The sequence below is a fragment of the Phocoena phocoena genome, chromosome 17 (genome assembly GCF_963924675.1).
Source record: "Phocoena phocoena chromosome 17, mPhoPho1.1, whole genome shotgun sequence".
Lineage (NCBI taxonomy): Eukaryota > Metazoa > Chordata > Mammalia > Artiodactyla > Phocoenidae > Phocoena > Phocoena phocoena.
The window spans coordinates 37,614,926-37,620,999 of record NC_089235.1 but is presented as its reverse complement, the minus strand read 5'-3'; the positions used below and the strand labels follow the sequence as shown (position 1 = coordinate 37,620,999).

The window sequence follows — 6,074 nt, the reverse complement described above, 5'->3', positions numbered from 1 at the left end:
TCAAATTAGTGTTTTCATTTTTCAGATAAATACCCAGGAGTGGAATTCCTGGTTTGTATGGCAGTTCTATTTCTTTGTTTGTTTCAACTGTCACCTTATTGCAAGATGGTTGAATTAATTAAAAATTTAAACTATAACTTGATAATCTTTAGTCCAGTACCAAATTTTATTCAAAGCAAACTGCTTATTCAGAAGTGATCATGGAACAATTCAATGCAGAGCAAGAAGAATGAGAGAAACATCTTACTGGCCAATAGACTTTTATTTCTCGCATTATATGAAACTCAAAATTTCATTTTTAAGAAAGGTCAACTCTAACTTCAGTAGACAGCGATATACAAAGATTCTGTCACATAGGCTAGTTTCCATTTAGTCAATCAACTATTTCTAGCTCTCTCAGTTGGGATAGATGCATTTACAGAACTGGATGTGCTTTAGCCTTCTTTGCGAGCAGCTTTAGATGTGCAATGCACTTGTCAATTGTCTCCTTCTCCTCCTGTGCATAGATGCTCTGCACCACATGCTTCTCCACCCAGACTATCATGTGCTCTTGTTCCTTTTGACGCATCATATTCTGCACAGAGATACGATAGTCCAGGCGATTCTTTATCTCCTTGTATACTCTATGCAACCGTTCCCATTAAGTAACCTCCAAGGCCATAGCAATGTTATTCCTTTGGACATCAAAAAGGTAATGGAGCTTTTGAACCAGTGCCTGCTGTGACTTCTTCAGATCAATCGCATCCTGGATTTGTTTGATGAAAGACTGTTTTGCCTCTTCCAGTTGGGCAATTTTTTGCTCATTGAGTTTATCAGCAAATTCCCCAATAGAGGCACCATATTTTTAAACTACATAGACAAGCAATCCTATTGTTGATATGGTGGAGAAAGTCTCTGGAGTTATCACGTATATTTCTTTGGAGAGTAAATATAAGATAAGCCCAGTTCTGAGCACATAGGTTACTGTTACACCAGTTTCAGGATAAAGGAACTGGAAGATCTCCTCAGGTATCAGCCCCAAATGAACTTTTTCTCCATATTCAGGAAGAGGTGGTACAGAGGCAAGACTTGGCGGCCCTGTATGAAAGATCCTTGTTGCCTGCAATACCCCTGGACTGAGGAGGGCTGCACTCTTCAGAGAGGGGCCTGCTGCAGTGGCAGCAGAAAGTACCACCGGGTAGCATCTACACAGCAGTCTTGGTGCTCCAGTAGCAGTTCTATTATTAATTTTTGAGGAAACTCCATAATGTTTTCATAATTGAGTATGATGTTAGCTGTAGGGTTGTCATAAATGGACTTTATTATATTGATGTATGTTCCCTCTATACAATTTTTGTTGAGAGGTGTTTTTTTTTATCATGAAGGGATGTTGAATTTTATCAAATGCTTTTTCTGCATTTATTTAGGTGATCATGTGATTTTTATCCTTTGCTTTGTTAATATGGTGTATTGCATTGATTAATTTGTGGATATTGCACCATCCTTGCATCTCTGAAATAAATCTCAATCGGTGACGTATGAATCTTTTAATGTATTGTTGAATTTGGTTTGCTAATATTTTGTTGAAAATGTTTGCATCTATGCTCATCGGGGATACTGGCCTGTGATTTCTTTCTTTTTTTTTTTTTTTGGTAGGGTCTTTGGTTTTATTATCAAGGTAATGCTGGATTTGTAGAATGAATTTGGGACTTCCCTGGTGGTGCAGTGGTTAAGAATCCATCTGCCAGTGCAGGGGGCATGGCTTTGAGCCCTGGTTCTGGAAGATCCCACATGCTGTGGAGCAACTAAGCCTGTGTGCCACAGCTACTGAGCCTCTGCTCTAGAGCCCATGAACCATAACTACTGAGCCTGTGTGCCACAAATACTGAAGACAGTGGTCCTAGCACCCTTGCTCCACAATAAGAGAAGCCACATGATGAGAAGCCCTCACACCACAACAAAGAGTAGCCCCCACTCGCCACAACTAGAGAAAGCCCCTGTGCAGCAACAAAGACCCAAAGCAGCCAAAATATAAATAAAGAAAAGAAAATTTTAAAATATATATTATTTTAAAAATTATATGTTTAAAAAAATAAAGAATGAGTTGGAAGTGTTCCCTCCTCTTCAATTTTTTAGAATTAGGTTGAGAAAAATATGTGTTAACTCTTCTCTTTAAATGTTTGGTAGATCTCCTGTGAAGCCATCTGGTTCTGAACTTTGGTTTATTGGGAATATTTTGATTACTGATTCAATTTCAATACTAGATTTTCTATTTTTTCTTGATTCAGTTATGGAAGATTGTATATTTCTAGAAATGTATCCATTTCTTCTAGGTTGTCCAATTCAATGGCATATAACTCTTGGTAGTATTTTCTTATGACTGTATTTCTGTGACATCAGTTGTAACTCCTCTTTCATTTCTAATTTTCTTTGCATTCTTTCTTTTCTTTTCTTGATAAGAGGCTGACTAAAGGTTTATCAATTTTGTTTACCTTTTCAAAGAATCAGCTGTTAGTTTCATTGGTCTTTTCTATTGTTTTTGGTCTATATTTTATTTACTTCCACTCTGATCTCTATTATTTCCTTTCTTCTACTAACTTTGAGCTTTGTTTTTGGTTTGTTTGTTTTTTTTCTAATTTCTTTAAGTGTAAATTTAAGTTGTTTATTTGAGATTTTTTCTTGTTTCTTGAAATAGGTTTGTATAGCTACAAAATTCCTTATTAAAACTGCTTTTGCTGCATCCTATAGATTTTGGAAAGTTGTGTTTCTATTTTCATTCATCTCAAGGTATTTTTGATTTTCTCTTGTATTTCTTCATTGACCCATTTGTTTTTTAGTAGCATGCTGTTTAGTCTCCAAGTGTTTGAGGTTTTTTCCAGTTTTCTTCCTGATATTGATTTCTACTTTCATAACGTTGTTGGAAAAGATGCTTGATATGATTTTAATCTTCTTAAATTTATTGAGACTTGTTTTGTGACCTAGCATGTGATCTGTCCTGGAGTATCTTCCATGTGCACTTGAATAGAATGCATGTTCTGCTGTTTTGGATGGAATATTCTGTAGATGTCTATTAAGTCCATCCAGTCTAATGTGTTACGGCCAATGTTTCCTTACTGAGTTTCTGTCTGGATGATTTATCCATTTTTGTAAGTGGAGTATTAAAGTCTCCTGTTATTATTACATACTGTCAATTTCTCCCTTTATGTCTGTTAATATTTGCTTTATGTATTTGGATGCTCCTGTATTATGTCCATATATGTTTACAAATGCTATATTCTCTTTATGGATTGACCTCTTTATCATGATGTAATGCCCTTTTGTCTTTTGTTATAGCCTTTGTTTTAAAGTCTACTTTGTCTGATAGGAGCATTGCTACCCCAGCTAGCTTTCTTTTCATTTCCATTTACATACAATATCTTTTTATATCCCCTCACATTCAGTCCATGTGTGTGTTTAGCTCTTAAGTGAGTCTCTCGTAGGCAGCATATAGATGGGTCTTCTTTTTTATCCATTCAGCTACCCTGTGTCATTTGATTGGGGCATTTAGTCCATTTACATTTAAAGTGATTATTGAAAAGTGTGTATTTATTGACCTTTTGTTACTTGTTTTCTGATTGTTTTTGCAGTTCTTCTCTGTTCTTTTCTTCTTTTTTTAGCCTCTTCCCTTGTGATGTGATGATTTTCTTTAATGTCATGTTTGGGCTCCTTTCTCTTTTTGTGTGTGTATGTATTGTAGGTTTTTGGGTTTTCGTTATCATGAGGTATGTTTATATCTATATGTAGATTTAAAAAATATATATATGCATATGTAAATATACATATATATTTAAGCCAATAGTTGTTTAAATTCAACACCTTCTAAATGTTCTACATTTTTTACTCCCCCGTCCAACTTTTATGTTTTTATATCATATTTTACATCTTCTTATGTATCCCATAACTGCTTACTGCAGTTATAGTGATTTTTATGACTTTTGTCTTTTAACCTACCTACTAGCTTTTTATGTGGTTGATCCACTGCCTTTGCTATATATTTGCTTTTACCGGCAAGATATTTTTCCTTTGCATATAAACATATTTCTTATTATGGCCTATTATTTTCCACTTAAAGAAGATCCTTTAACATTTCCTGTAAGGCCAGTTTAGTAGTGATGAACTCTTAGTTTTTCTTGTCTGGGAAACTCTTATCTCTCTTCAATTTTGAATGATAACCTTGCCTGAATGATATCCTGGTTGTAGGTATTTTTCCTTTCAGTATTTTAACTATATCATGCCATTCCCTTCTGGCCAGCAAAGTTTCTGCTGAAAAATCAGCTGATTGCCTTAAGGAGTTCCTTTGTATGTGACTCTTTGTTTTTCTCTTGCTGCCTTTAAAATTATCTCTTTAACTTTAAATTTTGCCATTTAAATTATGATATGTCTTGGTGTGGATGTCTTTGGGTTCATCTTGTTTGGGACTCTCTGTGCTTCCTGGACCTGGATGTCTGTTTCCTAGTGCAGGTTAGGGAAATTGTTCACCATTAAGTCATCTCATATATTTTCTGCCCCTTTCTCTTTCTCTTCTCTTTCTGGAACTACTGTAATGTGAATGTTAATATTCTTGATGTTGTCCCTAAAGTTCCTTAAACTATCCTCATTTTTTCAAATTTTCTTTGTACTGTTCTGATTGGGTGATTTCTGCTATTCTCTCTTCCAGGTTGCTTATGCATTTTTCTGTATCATTTAATCTGCTGTTGATTACCTCTAACCTATTTTTCGTTTTACTTACTGTATTTTTCAACTTTGATAAATACTTTTTAAAAATTTTTCTGTTGAAATTCTCACTGTGTTCCTCAATTCTTCTTCCAAGTCAGTGAACATTTTTGTAGCAGTTTCTTTGAACTCTTTATCAGGTAAATTACTTATCTCCATATCATTAGTCCCCCCTGCACCCCCTCCCAGGGGATTTATCTTGCTCTTTCACTTGGAACATATTCCTGTTTTCTAATTTTGTTTGACTTTTTGTGTTTTTCTCTATAAATTAGACAAAACAGTTACCTGTCCCAGTCTTGAAGATGTGTCCTTGTGTAGGAGCATTGCTATGTACACTGAGTGTGTCTGGTGGCTTTAGAAAGAGTGCTGGAGCTAAAGCAAGCCCTAGCTGAGGGCTTTTCTGGTGCATGCCAAGGCCACCACCTTGGTGTGTCTGGGGAAGAGATCTGGAGCTGGAGGGGTTAAAGCCAAAGCCTGGCACAGGCTGGGGCTTCTCCTGGGGTGCACCCAGGGCTGCTGCCTTGATGGAAGGTGACTAGAGCCAAAGCCCAGCACCAGCTGGGGCTTTCCCCAGAGTGTGCTGGGATCCACTACTTTGGCAGTGGTGTTGGAGCCAGAGTCTAGTGTGGGCTGGGGTGCATGCTGGAATAGCCATGGAAGGCTGGCTAGAATGTCAAGCACTTTTCAATCTGATTCCTGTGTGCTGGGACTCAGAGCAAGTAAATTTGTGTGTGTGCCCTTTAAGAGTAGATTCTTAGTTTTCTACAGTCCTCTGGCTCTCCTGGTCCTAAGCCCTGCTGTTTTTCAAAACCAGCTAGAGGGGAGTTGTCTTTCATGTACTGATCTCAGGGCTAGGGTGCCCATAGTGGACTCTAACCCCTCACTCCTTAGGGAGGACCTCCAAGTTCGAGATACCTCCTTTCACTTTGTGTTGCCTACTAGGGGTATGGGTCTTGACTAAATTCCTTCTCTTCCCTTCTTACCTGTCTCAGTGTTTTCTGTTTTTTGTTTTTTTTTTTTTTATCCTTAATTGTAGAATAGCTGTTCTGCTAGTCTTTAGATCATTCTCAGAGAGACTTTTTATATACTTACTTGTAGTTTTGATGTGTCAAAACTCGGAGGAGGTGAGCTCACAGTCTTCCTTCTCTACCATCTTGATCCTGCCTCAGTGTGTCTATGTTGAAATGCTAGGAGGACTACTTAATTACTTTATTAAGCTCCTTTTCTCAGAAAAAAATAGTCCTATTACATTGTATTTAGTTTCCCACTGTAAATTTGTCCCCAAATTCTCTCTTTCCTAGTATTTACATTCTAGTATGTAAGACACAGGATAGAAAGTTATT

The 6,074-nt window shown here is 36.8% G+C and overlaps 1 pseudogene; it reads right to left on the bottom strand.

The window, feature by feature from the left end:
• Nucleotides 1-415: 415 nt before the first annotated feature.
• Nucleotides 416-3,674, bottom strand: LOC136136899 (ATP synthase F(0) complex subunit B1, mitochondrial pseudogene; annotated as a pseudogene).
• Between the last annotated feature and the right edge of the window lie 2,400 nt (nucleotides 3,675-6,074).